At 43.5% G+C, this 18,614-nt stretch overlaps 1 protein-coding gene across 3 annotated transcripts in view; it reads left to right on the top strand.

The window, feature by feature from the left end:
- LOC309807485 (uncharacterized protein) overlaps positions 1–18,614 on the top strand; it is a 278,689-nt gene that overhangs the window by 184,784 nt on the left and 75,291 nt on the right. The window lies entirely within an intron of this gene.

The raw sequence follows: 18,614 nt of genomic DNA, 5'->3' as shown, positions 1-18,614 counted from the left end.
GGCTGAATTGACCCAATTCATGTAAAGCTCTAAGCATTGCACCTAGCACAGAGTAAGCCCTCAGGAAATGTTCGCTGTTACCATGCTGTGATTCCAAAGGTAGCTCTCCGGTCATTTTTTCTGAGATTCATTTACGTTGATTTGTTTCCTGAAGTTACACACATGGCTCAGTCACGACCGGAGATAGTTGGCAGTCGTGAGAGGTGGTTGGTGGGGCAGGCAGACCTTATACTAGTACTTCCTCTGCTCTTAAGGGCTGTGATCATCGTAACTTCCCAGTCTGTCGTTCTCTTTAAAGCACAAAGCTGCAATGCTGTCCCTCCCACATCATATGGGATTTTGACAGAGTCCTATTCACTAGTACCCACTGTATTTCATCCTAGCACTTTTGGAATGGTAGCAACACAAAAAAGACAAAAGATGACATTGGTTTTCGTACAGTTCCAGGCAGAAGTAAGGTATAGAGGAAATAGCAGGGATCTGCCTAGTTGCAAATGTTCTCTTGTTGGAAGACAGAAGACTGAGTCCCACGTCTGCCTCAGGTTTGCTGGGTAAACTGGGCAGAGCACTTTGCTTCTGTGTGCCTCAGTTTCCCCACCTACAAAGAGGAATTATAATACCCACAGGATGATCAACCTGTCCCCCATTTGCTGGGACTTTCCCATGGCAAGTGCCGCGTCCCCAGAACCTCCTCAATCCTGGGGAGACCGGGATGGTGGGTCACTCTGAATATCTGCCTCTCATCTTACTGGGGTCACCATAAGGGCAGTGGATATGAATGTGCTTTGAAATTTCATGGGCTGAACAGTATAGGCAACCCAAATCTGAACACCTAAGTTCCCAGAATAGTGCTGTGGGTTATTGGAAGAAAAACATGGTAATACGGTATATCGTTTCTTAAGTAAGAATATCATACTTTAATTCTTGGTACATATTTTATAAACTGCTTAGAAATGTATGATGTGACTGGCAAATTCCGCTAATGTATATATTGTGTTTTACATCATTCTTAAATGTTTAAATACATGTAATTGAAAGTATACAAAGGCATATTCATATAAAACAGGTAGGACAATTACTTTCACATCACTACAAAGATAATTTGCATTGGAAAAACCTCCTTTGAAACATCTTTACTGCCTGAAAAGTTCAGTTTTGCACCCAAGGCATATTTTTGAAAGGATTACCATTTACAATAAATGGATTAGTGATTTGTCTTCGAAAACTTCAAAGGAAAACAAGATAGTCTGGGGAAGATAACGTAACTGACCGTCTATTTGGTATTTAAAAAAGAAGTACACACCAAAGGATAATAGTCCATTACTGGGAATTAACTTGAGGTAGCACCATCAGCGTGTAAACGATGTGCAAAAAAGAATTTTTTTTTTTTTTTTTTTTTTTTTGGCTGCGTTGGGTCTTAGTTACAGCAAGCGGGATCTTCGCTGAGGCACGCGGGATCTTTTGTTGTGCGGGCTCTTTGTTGCGGTGTGCGGGCTTCTCTCTAGTTGTGGCATGCAGGTTTTTCTCTTCTCTAGTTGTGGTGCACAGGCTCCAGAGAGCGTGGGCTCTTTAGCCTGTGGCACGTGGGCTCTAGTTGAGGCGCACGAGCTCAGTAGTTGTGGCACGCAGGCTTAGTTGCCCCGCGGCATGTGGGATCTTAGTTCCCCGACCAGGGATCAAACCCATGTCCCCTGCATTGGAAGGTGGATTCTTTACCACTGGACCACCAGGGAAGTCCCAACATGTGCAGAAATATTAACTGAAGTGCACACTCAGGAATTAGAGTAGTTTCCCCAAGATGATTCATTTAGTTTTCTTTCATATCATATAGAGAGTGCACTTGAGTGGAACTTCAAAATGTACAAGTATGCATTTGTTTGAAAATTCAAAGTTTTTTTGATGGACTTTTATTTGTGTTTTACCTAGAGGCATCCAACCAGAATTCAAGCCGTGTAAAGTCTGTAAGTGAGGCTTTTTGTAGACATGAATAACAAGATAAATAATACAACAATATGTATTAGTAAATACAATGGCATATATTAGTAGAAGCATAAAAACAAGTTCAGTCAAACTCAGTTGCTTTCATTAATAGAGAAAAGTAATATTTATCTTTAAAGTTAGACTCCTAAAATATAACAGCTTGTTTTCTGCCTGGCTTTTGAAATGGAACATGTAAACCTCTAAAAAGATATTAAGATACTTGAAGACCCTGAACATGTCACAGAATTTTTCTTTATCTACCCCAGAGGACCTACTGCAGCCTTGGGTACGTGACAGATGCTCAGTAAAATCTTGTTAACTTATATTGAGTGTTCTATGTACTAATAATAATTCAAAATAACATAATGAAACTGGAGTGAAAAGGGCATGGTCTACCATTCCACATTCAAATTTTTTCCCAAGGAATGAACTACTTTGCCTCTCAGACAGAAGCAAAGAACTCTTTCAAAAGCAGAGCTGAAGGCTGATGGAGTTATTGTTGTTTATATTTCCCTGGACAGAGGAGTAATTCTGTTGGCTTCAAAGGCCTTTTTCTTCTACCTTCCATCACGACATGCTCGTGCAGGAAGAAGCCTTCATCCTATTCCTACATTTTACAAATGGAAACCCAGAGGAGGGAACAATTTGCCCCAGGTCAGATTCAGACCTTCCCAGATATTTGTTAACATGAGTTTAATTTTTCCAAATTTCACCAAACAGCTGTAGGGACTTTTCTTGGCCCCTTTTTAGTCCAGGAGACTCCCTCCTCCCTCTTCCTTGCCCTTCCATCCATTATTATCCCAATGCTGCTGCTCCTTCAACAACTCCACTGCCTTCTGTCACTTTCCAATGGCATTTTGTTTGCTCTCAGACATCACACTTGAACCTCCCCTCCAAGGTCTCAAGCTAAAGGAATCTTCTAGATTACCCAAAGTGGGATATAAATTGAAGGGCCATTCCTGCATTTCTTCTTAGGCCTGCAGCCTTGGAAACAGTGATGCATAGCTCCGGGCTCGTACCGATTACTCTCAAGCTTCAGTAGTGCGAATCAAGGCTTTGCTTTGTGGTTAATTTAGCTGATGATGAGAGCAAGCTGAAACTTGTTGAGGACAGACATAAGTTGGAACAAACCGAGGTCATAGCTTGAGCAGAACCTCCAAGAAAACAGATTGCTTATGGCTCTTAGAGCATCCTTTCCCCAACAGTAGTAGTGAGGCAGACCAAAAGTAGAAAAATGACAGTCTCCTTTGAGGGGCATATGAGGGCACAAAGATTTTTCAAAACTCAGCCCCACAGAGAGGAAATCTGCTTGATATTTATTCAGGCCCCTTTCTTTTAAATCTTGATTACCCTTGGCTCAGCTAGGTGCTAAAATTTGTGCACCAGCGACAGGTGATTCTTACGTAAGGATGGAATCTTGGGTGTGATAAATTTGGTCTTGAGACATCTCAGCTCGCTTGCTACAGATGGCAGTGTCATGATGGCAGAGTTAGAGAGTGGTGTCCTGCTGGGCTGTGGGCTGTGTGTGAAATGGCTACTCAGTTCAGAACTAACTGTCTGAGCCAATTCCTTGAGCCTCAAGGTCATGACCAAGGGGCTCAGCCCAACTATAGGGTTGACATTCATTCTAGCAACATTCTTTCCTGCCCCCTTAGACACTCCTGCTGACTCACTCCTACTCAAAAGTCCCACAAGGATCAGGTAATCTGTGTAATCTGTGTTCTTTGTGAATATCTTTGTAATTTGAGGTCTTTGTCTGTTGTGATTAACCATTGTTAGGCGTGAACTCTATGTTTGTAAGGAATTGCTTATACTACAGAATTTGCATCAACCTGGTTGGTTTGGCCAAGGAGGTATTTTTACCCACTACATCCCTGTTGGGTCCTGCAACTTTCAGGGCACAGGTTCTTAGCCTTTGTTTTGAGGACTCTGGAAATCCCCCCAAAATGCACATACACACACAAATTGTACACATACATGTCTCTTTTTAGGGAGACCAGCTTTCATAAAATTATCATAGAAGTCTGAGATCCAACAAGTAGTAAGAGTCACTATTGTAGCTGAAGGAAATGTTCTGGAGCATTCTTTGTTCTCTTCAAGTAGATTTCCCACTTTGAATTTTAGATGGAACTTGATCAGAGGGTGGCAACATCAGGCAAGCTTCGGAGTCCCATAGCCTTGATTCTGGCTTAGACCCGGGCTCTACATTTCCTGACTGGGCGAGCTTAGACATACCACTTCTGTATGCCTCACATCCTTATTTAGACAACAGATAAAACGGGGAAGATATCACCTACTTCGTTATGCTATTGTGGGAATTAAATGAGAATATATATAAATCTTATGGTGTACCTGGCATTTGTTTACTTACTGTTCAATCAACTGTAGCTAGCAGTGGTAGGAGTCACGTGGAACTCATGTCTCTAGAGCACGTGGGGTGATGCCCAATGTCATGTGTCTTCTACCTTGCTGCAGTTTAAACCTATATCCTGTCTTTAATCACTGAGTCATCAGCTGCCATTTCCTATTCTTCATAAGTATCAACACGGTTTACCCACCACTCTTAAGAAATGTCACATTCCCGTCCTCTGGCCCACCTCTTATGGGAAAAAGAGTGATACTACCTGGCATTAAACTCCTGGAATCCCATTTTACAAGTGTTACTTTCTTCAGAAAAATCACAGTTTACTAATTTTAACGATTGTTCAAAAGGGATATATAATGTATATTTTAGCTAGGGACATTTTTTTCTTACCTTTACGTGCAATAACCTACTTCATCTTCTAGCACATAGTAAGTACTGGTCAATATTTGCTGAATGAATGAAAAAGAAAATCTTAACAAACTAAGAGCAAGGGATGTATGCATGAGAACGTTAGTTCTTTTCCTGGTCATTCTCTCGTCCATCCTTATTCCCCCGTTCTTCTTCTCTAAAGACCCTCACAAGCATGACTCACCTTGGAAACTATGGAAAAGGCTGGCTCTATTTGAGGACATTTATCATCCTGGTATCATGTGCTGCTTTTCATTGTGGGATTCGAGGCCAACTGTATCCAATCTCAGTCTCTCTTTTTAAAACTGATATTTCTGTAGCAAGTGTAAAATCATCCTAAATGGGGAACCCCATTTTTTTTATACTAGAGATGACAGTTTTTTGAGATTGGCCAAAAAAAATTTTTGAAGAGAGAATGCGCTCAGTAAAAAAGCTGTGTTTATGAAACTGTCATGCGAGCTAAATGTGATGCACTGGAAAAACAGGATGGTAAATTTCACTCTGTACCCATGAGATCTATATCTCAACTCTATCAATAAACACTATTCAAGGATATGTAAAAATTCCTTCTGTATATATGCATTTTTGTTGGTCTAGCTCATTGCCTAATCCACAGAAGTTACTTAATATTTGTTGAATGGATGGATTCATATTATATTTTTATTATAATATAAATAACTTATTATTTATATTTATATCATTCCAATAAGGAAAATATAGTAGTTCTCCTTGTAATATCTTTATGGACATATATTTCTGAAGCTCAGCTGACTGATAAACCATTAAAACAAAGTATCTTCTACACCTCTTTTCTATGACAGATAGAAATTTTAGAGAAGATGGGTGTAAAGCTGTTGAGTGAGTGTGCATTGCCATTTAGTGTGTTAGCAGTTGAGTTTCGCCATTACACCCATTCAGATAGAACAATACTTAAGAAGCCATCAGCAGTCTTGTGGGCGTGCCCCCTTCCCTCTTTCTCTCAACCTTACATTTTTCATAAGAGAAATAACAAGTAGGGTCAGAATGGCACTGGCCTCCCTGACTTAGGGCTCAGAACAGGTAAGTGCAGCAGCACATTCAGCAAGAAGTCTCTGGAGCCTCTTGTCACAGGAGGGGAGACTTACCTGAGAAGTTAAGGGAAAGGTAGCTGTGTGGCCAGAAGAGCTCCCTCTAGCAGCCAGTTTCCTCGTGAGGCGTAACTGCATCTGCGTCATTGGCATCCAGAAGGCAGTGGTTATGTGGGAGAACCATAGAAATAGGGAGGTCTCGAGAGTAAAAGGTAATGAAACAGAAAGAAATTATCCCCCAAAGGAACCGTATCTTTCTTTCCTCTTTCCTTTATTGCTACCTCAAGCTCTGTATTCGCCTTTGATTACTCAGTACTCTATCTCAGGTGTGTTTTCCCACATCACCACTGATACTGCTCTTTCATCCTCCTTGTCTTACAAAAACACCTAAGCAAACACATGGCATTGGTCCTTACCTTACATTTCTTTCAGGGATTGAGAAAAAGTGATCAACATTTATCGGGCATCTATAGGGGCCAGGTAATTTTACTCACTCTCCAACTCAACAGATTTTAGATGAGGAAAATTAAGTATGAGGAAGTTAAGTAACTTATCCAGAGCTGCCACCTAAGTGGTGAAACTGGGTTTGAAACCCTTGGCTGTCAAGCCTCTGTATTTCTCCATGGAACTCCTCAGGACAGATAGAAAATCCCGAGAAACTGAATACAAGGACATGCTTGGGGATAAAGAGCATTCAGTTTGAAGATTTACGTTTTTACTTCCTTGAATTTCTTCTTTACACAGACCCACACAGAGAAGCTCTCATTTGTGTACCTGTATATGTAAGTTTAAGCCTTCTCCCATCTTCCTACTCAGAGAACAGCAAAGGTTCCATTTCACAGTTGTGGAGATCAGGGTCTGTGACTGCGCTTCTGGTGTCGGGCAGACCAAGATTGTCACAGGAGGTGAAAAAGTAGAAGAGGGGTGTATCGTGAGTGCCAGACCAAAGAGTTGTGTGTGACCAAATACTGGAGCACTTTGGTTTTCCTCTTGCCCATGTTGGTGTTCGGAGTCATTGCGCTTGAGTTTGAATTTAACTCAATAATGTAACCCATTTGGAGGTTCCTTTTTCAAGTAGCTTCATTCACTGTTGAAGTGCCTGTGCTCCTGTCTTGATAACCTCTCAAATTCCTTCCTCCTCATCCTCTCTCCCTGCCACTCTTCTCTACTGAGTTTGAATCCCTGGTACAGGATAGTACACTGAATGCCAGGTTTAAGTCAACAGGTATCTCTGTGAAAATCAGGAAAAACAAAAGCTTACCACTTCCCAGTACTTGTTAAAACATCCCAAAGCAGCTTGTGGGCTGGTGCCAAGGTCAAGGAGGTCAGCCCACACTTGAGCTCAGGCGTTTGAGTCAGTCAAATGGGAATGTTGGGGTTTCTTGGCTGGATGCGTGTCAATATCACTGTGTACAGAAGATGTCTGTCTGCTGTACCAGCGTTTGCCATCACACTAAACCATCAATTTAAAGACTGACTAATGTCCTGAGCACACTTGTCTTTACAAGAAGTTCCTTGCTTCAGGGGCAGATGAATTTTGTCGACTATTCTTTGGTCTCCTGTTTCCTTTCCTGGTCTCTCCCTGATCACCTCCTGTCTCCTTCATGCCTCTCTGCACCTCTGCATGAGGAATTGTACTCTCTCCTTGCCTGCTGACAACATCAGCATACGTGCAATGCCTTGTACACCATCTGTCTTCCCTGCTAAAGTGGACATTCCACGCAGACCTGTTTTCCCACTCATATATAATTCATCTGCCAAGTACATGGCTTGCATAAACTAGGCATTCAATAAATGTTTGTTGACTGAATGCAAGATAGAATGAATAGACAAGTACATTAGTTTATTTTGCTGCGTGTTTGGCTTCACTGAGCCATTTGGATTTTTTTCTTTTCAGTGTCATTCATTCTTACTGCCTTTCTGCCTTCCTCAGTCAATATTTATTGAGAGTCTTTGCTGTGTCAGGCACTGGGCTGTATGTCAGCATGAGTGAGACATGGTCCCTACCTCCTTGGAAGGTCCAGAGTGGCTTGTACTGATTATGTTGGTTCTGAGTCAGGCAGCCATACCTGATGAATCACCAGCCACGGGGAGTGGAGCCTTGAAGTGGCTGTTTGTGGGAGGATGCAGAGGAGGAAGACATTATCCTGACCTTGAGACTCTCGCAGCTCATAGGGTCGTGAACAAATAAAGACGTGAAATATATAGGCTAATATATGCCTAGCAGTAGGAAGTGGTGGGGTACAATAGAAATGGCTGGGGTATCCTGCAGAGGTAAAATAATAAGTTTTTCTCCCTGGTACAAAATCTCCTTGATACCTTTAAACATTACATAATTTATATAACAAATATTTTTTCTGTACTACTATGTGCTTGACATTATGCCAGGGCTGGGCACATGGCAATGCAAAGGAAAAGCGTGAAACTTGCTTCTAGGAAGGTGCAAGCCAAAACACAAAATGGAAGTAGGGATGAATGAGCAGAAGTGACAGTGAGAGAGAAGAAAGAAGGGATGGGGATGGGAAGAAAGAGACCAAATCCAAGAACTCCTGGTCAGTCCCCTTCTTTTAGGTCCAAAGAATTCCAAAGATGGGGGCTTTAAACTCAGGAATGTTAGCTTTCTCCCTTAGAAATTTTTTTTCGAGAAAGAGCTTGACACTTTTGAGGTGACGGAATGTGAATTTAAAAAAATAGAAATATGAGAAATGTCTAAATAACTCCAGCTGTCTAAGTTATTGGAGGCTAGCTTATTTCCAGGTGACTTAACTCTGACCTAAGATTTCCAAAGAATTTTCAGATTTAGCCATCTCTACCATCCATACAGTATCAACCATTTAAACAAAGTTTTAAGTCTGTTTCTACTTTCACAATGACTATGATCATTAGATCTTGTGTTCATTTAGTGCATATTTAGGTTTTTTTTGTTGTTTGTTTGTTTTTTAACTTTTTATTTCATATTGGAGTATAGTTGATTAACAATGTTGTGATAGTTTCAGGTGTACAGCAAAGTGATTCAGTTATATATGTACGTGTATCTGTCCTTTTTCAATTTATTTTCCCGCTTAGGTTTTTACAGAATATTGAGCAGAGTTCCCTGTGCTGTACAGTAGGCCCTTGTTGGTTATCCATTTTAAATATAGCAGTGTGTACATGTCAATCCCAAACTCCCTAACTATCCCTTCTCCCCACCCTTCCCTCCCTGGTAACCATAAGTTCATTCTCTGAGTCTGTGAGTCTGTTTCTGTTTTGTAAATAAGTTCATTTGTATCATTTCTTTTTAGATTCCACATATAAGCGGTATCATACGATATTTCTCTTTCTCTGTCTGACTTACTTCACTCAGTATGACAATCTCTAGGTCTATCCATGTTACAGCAAATGACATTATTTCATTCAGGTGCATATTTATGTGGTACTTACCATGTGCCAGGCAGCGTCCTAGGCCCTAGGAATCCATCAGCCCCAACTCATTGACCCTGTGCTGGCATCAATAATTTTGACTCTCCTCTTATAAGGTATATTTCAAGGAGCCTCTGGAAGGGTCTTTAGACTAATGTTTGTTAAAAGGATTCATCATGCGTGTTTGTGATTTGGTTGTAATCATTAAAGGGAACATGGAGCAGAGCTGAATAACATAGAAACTCTGAAATTAAAGCAATTTGAGAATGTCCAAAGGCAGGCCCCCTTGAATAATCCTAAATCAACACTCCATCAGGCTCCCATGAGGAAGGCAAGAGAGGCTCAAAGGACCATTACCCTCTGTACTATCACAGGAAGAAGGGTGGTTTCTTTTCAACGTTGACCTAATGCTTAGTATGCCTTGAGCACAAGGCTAGACACTTTACCTGCATTATTTCATTCAGTTCTCCCAATAACCTTGTGGAATGGGTTTTCTTATTAACCCCATTTTACAGGTAAGGCAGTTGGCGCTCTGTGTGACTAAGGCAGTCACCCAAGACAATACCCCTAATAAAGAGGACAGAGAACACTTAAATCCAGATTCACTGACTTCCAGCACTTGCCTTAGGTAGAAATCTCTTTCCGAATATTCTTATTACGACTTAGAGCCATTTCTTGGTGAGTCTAAGAAGCTCTTCTCTATCTGAAGACTGAAGGAGGGATTACTTTGGTGTTGGATCTTGTCTTCTAAACACCTTTGGGATTTCTTAGAGGATGCTCTCGGCTGCCATTTCTTGGCCTGCCACACATAGGACATGCTAGAGGTTCCCTCTTCAACTCAGCTGTCTCTGCTCTTGGCGTTTGATTTCCATGAACATGACTGGACACATTCCTCTTATTCCACTCATACCCAAGGCCAGAGAGACATTCTGCTGGCTTTTGTCAGTAATAGTTCCTAACAGTTGTTATCAGTATCTGTTCCAGGGTCTTCATACCACCTTCCCTTTCTTGTGTGTGTTTGTGTATGTTTGTTATATTATTTCTTATAGTAATTACATTATGTTAATGTATTACAGTTATAACACAAATATATTAAAATTCAAAAATTGTATATTTTAATCATTAAGAACCAATGCTCAGAGAATGTCCTTACCAGTTGGTTTTAGTAATTAAAGAATATAAGGCGCAAGAACAAATAACAAGGAGCTTCTGAATTTGGAAAGTATCCAGATGGTAGCCCAGGGACCCAAAGGCAGCTCATACCAGGTCTGAACAGTCCATCTTATATGGCTCAGGTACAGGACTGCCTAAAGGCAGGGAACTGGATTCGTCGTGGTCATAGAATTTTACAAGTTAAAGGAGCATTTGCCATCCAACCTCTACATTGTACAGAAGGAACTGAATTCTGGAAAGGTTAGTGGTTTGCCCAGAGTCAAGTAGGAAGGCAGAACAGCATCTAAAGCAGTGATTCTCAGACTTTTTAATCTATAGATAAGAAGGAGATTCTTACAATACAGATTCCTGAATCACAGTCCCAGAGAATCTGATTCAGATCAGAGATGGGGCCCAGTAATCTGTATGATTAATAAGCCTCCTGGGTGATTTGGTGGCTGGTGGTCCTGAGACCACACTTTTAAGGAACACTGCTCTGGAATCTAGGCCTCATGACTCTCAGTCCAGTTTCTTCCCAAAGGACTAGGCTGCCTCCCCACATTAAAAAACATTCCAGGGCTTCCCTGGTGGTGCAGTGGTTGAGGGTCTGCCTGCCGATGCAGGGGACACGGGTTCGTGCCCCGGTCCGGGAAGATCCCACATGCCGCGGAGCGGCTGGGCCCGTGAGCCATGGCCACTGAGCCTGCGCGTCTGGAGCCTGTGCTCTGCAACGGGAGGGGCCACAACAATGAGAGGCCCGTGTACTGCAAAAAAAAAAAACAAAAACAAAACATTCCAAACAAGATAAGACTCTTGGTGATTCACATTAGGGCTCTTCTTTCCTAACTCAGCAATTAATTCCTGAAAGCATCACTCATTGAGTAGTTTTCTTTCACTCACTCCATCAGCCCCTCTGATGTGCCAGGTGCTAGAGATACAAAGATTAAAACACAACTCCACCTCCAAGGAACCCATCCACAGCAGGAGTTGTAGCTACCATTTCCTGAGCCCGTTATTTTATTTTATTTTATTTTTTGACCGGGCCTCGCGGCATGTAGGATCTTAGTTCCCCAACCAGGGATCGAACTGACACCCCCTGCATTGGAAGCGAGGAGTCTTAACTACTGGACTACCAGGGAAGTCCTGTGAGCCCATTAGTTATCCATCCTTCCTAGAGCTTATCTCATTCCTTACGTTTAGGTAAGCCTGTACAGAATAACAACATGATCTGGGAGTTGTTTGTATATATAGAATCATGCATATTCTCTGAAATTTTTCTTCACCCTTAATACATATTTGAAGTATTTCTCTCTGTTCTTTACATATGCTAGTCTTTATAATGGCTACAGAGTATTTTCCAATATTGATGTATTTAACCATTCCCATATAGGCGGATATTAAATTGCTTCTATTGTCTCCTATTGCAAAGTCTTTTTATCCCCATTTTACAGAGGAGGAGATAGAGGAAAGTTGGTTACCTTGTCCAAGGTCTCACAATGGCAGAATTAGGATTCAAACTGAGGCTTGTCTGTCTCAAAGACCACAGAGTTACTTCCTTTTCACTATTACACCTTTTAATAATTGCAGTAGAATGGGGTAAGTGCTGGATGAGGTGGGTACTGTTGGACTCCTAAAACTCAGCTGCTGCTGGACCTTGGGGTCTTCAGGGAAATGATGTTTGAGCAGAATTTAGGAGTCTTCTGGGCAGAGGGAGAAAGCCAGCCTAGAAGGAGATATAGGTTTATTGCAAAATAATCAGTCACCCGTATTGATCACCTACTAAGGGAAACCTATAATACACGCTTGTGGGGAGATTCAGAGAAAAAAAAAGACGTGATATTTGCACACTGGGATCTTACAGCATGATGGGGTGTGTGTGTGTGTGTGTGAGAAAATACTAGAACAACAAACTAGTGAACGTGGTATAAATAAACACCCACCTCATTTGGCAGCCTCGTCAGAGCCCTGGAAATGAGTGGGCCATGGGTCCCTGTCTGCAAGGCGTGTCAAGAAACGTGCCCTCTTAATAACTCGGTTTCTTCCTCTGAAACGAAGGAAGTACCGTCTAGTCCCTGCCTACTTGTCAGGGATGTTGCAAAGCTTGGTTAATTTCTGTAAATGTTTTGAGCTCCTCCAAGGTGTGTGTTCTATAAACAGGAAGTATTAGTAGCCGCCATCAGAACCCAGATGAAACTGAACTGAACTGCAGTTCTCTGAGAAAAAACCAGAAATGCCCACAAAGCCTAAAGCCCACCCTGGGTCCATCACATTGACCGTCCTTTAAAAGGGAGCCTGGGAGCTTCCCTGGTGGCACAGTGGTTGAGAGTCTGCCTGCCGATGCAGGGGACACGGGTTCGTGCCCCGGTCCGGGAAGATCCCACATGCCACGGAGCGGCTGGGCCCATGAGCCATGGCCACTGAGCCTGTGCGTCAGGAGCCTGTGCTCCGCAACAGGAGAGGCCACAACAGTGAGAGGCCAGCATACTGAAAAAAAAAAAAAAAAAAGGAGGCTGGGTCTCATATAGGGCATTGTCGGAGCTCTCAAGTGGGAAAATTCAGGAGACTCGCTGGATTTTCTAACATTTAATTTCCCAGCTGATTACTGTGATTTAAGAGCCCATCTGGCACGGCCCATTTGTGAGGTATGTGTGCGCAGGGAAGTGGGACTCTAGTAAAGGCAGAGATCTAACAGAGAAAAAGAACACGCAGAGTGGAGCCAGGCCATGTTGGAGCCCTTGGCTAAGATGTTTAAATAGGAATTTCGTCGTATTAGTGTTAGGCCAATAGGCCATATGTTGTAAGAAAGGCAGTTAGGGTGCCAGCGTTCCTCTTACTCAGGGCTTTTATGTTCGCTTAGTGAGGATTTGCTGGTGCCTTTGTCTGCCAGGGGTCTAGGGGGAGCTGTGAACAAGCTCAGAAGAAAATCCAGCTCTGGGTTTCAGCAGCAACGTATGAACATCTCTACCCACAAACTCACGGGAACTAAGCAGATGCTGGGAGACGCACACCTACACTCCCGCACAGGGATAGGGGGGATCGTTTAGGACAGGGGGTGCCCTGGAGCTCATGGTCCCCTTCCTCTCATTCCCCCCAAAGAGTGGGGGATGGAGGAAGCCATATGTCAGCGCTCATATCCTCGTGGCCCCTTCAGCATAACTGCAGTTCCAAATCAAGCCACAGGCAAGTGGATTTCATAAGCACTAATAGGACTTACAGATGTGCAGAAACCGACGTTGTGATGCTCAGCTGAACTCCCGGATGGAATTTCTCATAATTTTCCAGTACCCAGGGGATCCTATGTAAACCTGGTCCAGACAGAGTTTTTATTGTATCTTATTTCTGAGCTCCAACCGGGCCTTCCCTCTGGAGGTCACGCCTCTCGGTCTCCTTGAAAATTCCGAGCTGAAAGGTAGAGGCTGCCCATTCCTGTGGTCACCACTTCTGCTGGGGCTCCAGGTCCACAAGGAAAAGTCATCAGCGACTTGATCTTAATCCCTCGCTGCCTGTGCACAGGTCACTGAAAAACATCTGGCAGCCCCGACCCTTCATGTCCGTTTGCCAAATGTATTGAAGCGGGGAAGAACTGGCGAGTCCATCTGTGGTCCTCCGTGGTGACGGAGGGAAGGACATGGTAAAGGTCTGACTTTGGGAGGACCTGTAAGCCCTGTCCCTGTTGCTCGGTCAGAAGGATCGCTGACCTCTCTTCCCTGGTTGGAAGATTTGCACCTTTACAGGCTGTGAGGCTGAGTTCATGGGGCTGAGGCTAGGAAAACGTCCTCTCCCACACCTGGGAAATGTGAAAATAAAGTTGGCGCCCCTACAGGTTGGAATCAATACCTAATTCCCTTTGGGAGACTCCCACCCTGCCTCTTGGGAAGGTGGATTCCGTAGCCGACAGTGTGGAGTTCGGCAGAGAAAGATCCGTAGGAGTGAGGAAGTCTTTGATGTGGTCCTCTTAGGCTTCTGCTTCTGGAAAGGGACTTTTCCTTTAATTACTTGGACCACAGACAAAAGTTTCGCCTTCTTGAAGGGATAGACACCCATTAACGAACCTATGAAATACAGTGAGACCTCGTTTACAATGATGGAGCTTCCTCAGGGCCTAAGGGTGTCTGGTGAACTCTGTGGCTGAGTGCCCTGAAGAAAGGGCACGTCTCCTGATTTTGGGTCCTGTTTCATCACAGATGTCTGACCTCCTAGTGGCAGGGAGCTTGGCAGAGTCAACGAGGTAGGAGGGGAAACATCCATATCTCATCATTGTCTTCTCCTTGCCCCTGTTTGCCCTCACGTAGCACCAGGAACCTTCCAAGCTTCCCAGGAGAAATGGTGATGCCAGTCTGGACCAGCTGCATTGCCCAGAGAGAGGTCTTTGTTATAAAATGCATCATTGCACATAGCTTCTGCAGAGAACTAAATTAGGATAAATGGATTTGGCATCCCGGACTGCACAGAAATTGCTCTTTGTCATGATTTTCCTTGCCTTCAACAGAGACTTACCTGTCAGGAGGTTTGCATCTCTCAGTGACTGAGGGAAGAGGATGGGAATTGTTTTGCTATTTTTTCTACCTTTTTCTAGTAACTTAGAGAGTACTCTAAAGATTGTGTGAATAAAATATGTAAGACCTATTACATATAAGATAAAAATTCAACCTGAATTCCTTTTTCATTAGCTAGAATGTCCAGAAATAATGTAATAATAACAATTACACTTTACAGGAATTAAAAACTTTATCACATAGAGGTTGCTGAATAGCTAGCTCTTCCCATTGTCATGAGGAAGACAATGCAAGAGGATTTGGGGGTCAGTCAGGAAGGGCAAATACTTAGTATATGTTTCATCATCATCCTTCTTCTCCCAGGGCAGTGATAACTTACTAACGCTCGTAAAAACTCTTTGCTACTGCGATCAGGCAGGATTTCAGAATCCTTCTCGGTTTGTACTCCAGACACCTTCTACCAGTCAGTCAGAGTTGGCACAAGGGGTTTCATTCTTACAAAATAAAGATAGAAAAAGGTGTCATCTTGAGTTTTTCATGGCATCATTAAAATGTTTCAAGAAGGGATTTTGGACTATATCTGTGGCTTTTGCCAGCCTTTTCTGTTTACCAATCATTTAGACGGGATTCAAGACTCAACTTTCCACTTACCCCACCCATTCTTGTCTGCCACCCCAAAAATATCACACCAAAAGAAATGGGAAATATGATCGTGCTTTTATGAGCCATCCATGAGGTGATGTCTGGTCCATATTAAATGTCAGAAATAAATTATTTATGTGAGAAGAAAACACAGAGGTGTCATTATATTATGGATATTAATCCTACCCAAGAAGAGCAGCTTAACCACCTTGAGTCCCCCTGAGGGACACTAGGAGTTTTTCAGTTATCCTTTAATAACCACCCGCCTTGGGCATATATAGAAAATATGTCAACATTTTTCACAGGACGCTGTACATTTGATGCCCTCTCTTCAAATCTTGAACTCATCCTCTCCTCGTTCCTGCCCCATGTGTGAAAACAAATAAAAATTCAGCAAGCACTAACAACTACACAGGGAAATGGATAGACTTTAGTCTGGGCGTAGATATGCTAAAAGCATCTTGTAGACTCAGGTGACCTGTTGTCTGTCACTCCTGATCAGAGTTATAGGCCCACACAGTTGGATTGGCTTGACTAGAACACACCGCTAGAGACCTTTCTCAAGCTTAGTTGACCTCTGACATCAACCTCCTCTATGAGTGTTTGGTGGTTTATTCTTTGGGGTTTACCAAGATAGCAGCTGCTAGAGTACATGTGGCCAAGGTCTCCTGTATTGGGGGGTTATATGTGGTACAAATGCCTGACTAACAAATAAAGCAGAGTGAGAGAAGGGGCACCATGAAATTCCTTCAGCCTGACCTAGGACCCGCTCACCAGTTTGGGGGCAGGGAGGAGAGTCTTAATTCTGAGCTTTGGAAAGACGCTTAACTTTCCTCTCTGTCAGCTCTCTACCACAACATGCAGTAGTAATATCAGCTAGACTTGCTGATGTGTAGAGTATTTTGCAGTCTGAAGCATTAGCTCAGATAAGATGGAGAGGCCAAACATTCTGTTTCTTACCCTGTGTGTGGAGTGTAAGACTGAATTTCAGGGTGGACTAAGGGAAGGTCAGTTTACAAAATGTGAAAAAGATGTGGTCTTTGACCTCAAGGCTAGAGGTGAGAGATTTGGATGACAATGTGTGTGTGTGTGTGTGTGTGTGTATACATATATATGTATATAGGTATGTGTGTGTTTATATACACATGCACAGATATGTACCTATACCCCTGTTAAGTTAGAAGTTGCATTACTTTATACTTTGAGAGGTGTCTCTGGGCAGCATTTTAGTTTGCCAGCCACTGTTAATATGGCTCTTGTTCTTTCTGCATCTCAAAGGACAGACTCCTTAAAGACGTTCCAGTATGATGTGAAACACCATATTTTTATCTGAATGTTATCTGAGTTGACTTTGTATGCATCTGATGCAGTCTTTCTTCCAGACTAGCCTGGCTGTGTTGATCATGTGTTTACTGGTATCTTCCCTTTTTCCACAAAGCACTGGCGGGGTTGGAGGGAGGGCTGTAATAAGAGGTACCTAACATGTTTTCTGGTCTTTGGGGCATTTGAGAAAGCAGTAAGCCAACTTATAAAGGAAAGCACTTCTTTGGCAATCTAGACGGAAGAGAATCCTTCACTGCGGGACTAGGTGTTGCGCTGATCTTGTAAATTAGTTCCTCCTGTCTTTGATGCTCTAGGATCACGCAGCGTCCTAGCAAATACGTCTTCACATTAGGGCAGGACAGTGCTCTTGTTTCCAGCAATAGCCAACAGGCGACAAGGCAGGGTTTCCTGGGGTTTGCGCTACTGCAGCTTCCTGGACAAATGAAAAACTGCAGGTGTCACTGCCCTGCCTCCAGGCCAGGCGGGTCACAGGGCAATTGCCCAGTTGCCCGCTGGGAGAGGCCCACCCTGCTCTTTTCCCTGCAGGTTCATTTTCCATGTTGATTGAGTCATGATGCCTCTGTGGCACAGAACATCTGAGGATCTGCCTTGTAGGGAAAAGGTCAGAAAGGACGCCACCGATCTTCCCTTCCCTAAAACCTAGGGCTCACTTGCATGGAGTCGTTTGTAAAGGATGGGCCAGCAGGGCTCGTTGCAGGGCTCTGTCTTTCTCTGCGAATGGCAGGAGCAAACCCTCCATCTTGCTAGCTTCAGGGTTGCCTGGCTGCCTTATTTCAACTGAGGCAGCACAGCTTGCTTTAGCTTTGAAGTGTGAAAACCAAATACAGGTTGGCAAAGGGAAGAGATGGAAGCTGCATAGCCTTCTTGGAGCATGAAGGCACACACTCAGCTCTATGCACCAAACGCGGGAACTTTTCCCATCTCCTTAGCAATTCCTTATCCCATGGGCACCCCTGAGAATTGTGATTGAAAACAGCAGCGGGCCTGGTTGGTTGCCCCTCACTGGGGCTCTTCGGTTGTAGCTGGTGGGCAGATGCTGTGAGTTTCTCTAATTTGGGAAGGGACCCGTAGCTGTCCCCTTCCAACTCTCTGGTGTGTGTCTTCCTAATCTGCTCATGACAGCGAGGCAGGGACACACACACACACACACACACACACACACACACAGGCACACAGACTTGACTGGCTTGTCCCAGCACCCTGAGCAATGATTTTGGCTATTTATTATCTCCCCCTTCTATGTCCTAGAGAAGATTTTAGAAATTCTAATACAGGAGGCTGAGAAAGGAAAATATTGGCTTCTACAGTACAAACATCTCTGTCCTGAAAGAAAATGTTAATTTTCCCCTAAATCAAATGTTGACATATATTGGCCGCTGCTGAAGCTGTGTCACTATGGGAGAAGGTCTCTGCTCCAGAGCACGGATATCGGGCCAGGGTCTGTCCTCTGAAACGCTAGCTGGTTTAGAATCTGGACAGGTTTGGTTCAGAGGTTTTATGAATCGTTGCAGTTAGTTTTCAAAAAGCTGATCTCTCTGGGACACCCTCCTGAGCAGGGAAGCAGGGAGCCAGGGTTCCACTCTGTGCAGCACACTCTTTTCTGCAGAAGCCTGGGCCCCTCCTGGGCGTCTGCAGTGATGCAGGGCTGCTTACCTCTGCCCAGGGATACAGGATTTTAACCGGAGATATGGGAGGGGGGAAAAGGCCAGCAGAGTAGTGAAAGGACGGAACCCACAGGCAAGGGGAAATTTCCAGTGCTTT

The sequence above is a fragment of the Mesoplodon mirus genome (assembly GCF_964341445.2).
Source record: "Mesoplodon mirus genome assembly, chromosome: 7".
NCBI classification, from domain to species: Eukaryota; Metazoa; Chordata; class Mammalia; order Artiodactyla; family Ziphiidae; genus Mesoplodon; species Mesoplodon mirus.
Note: the sequence above shows the minus strand (reverse complement) of the source record. Positions and strands in the feature narration are given on the sequence as shown.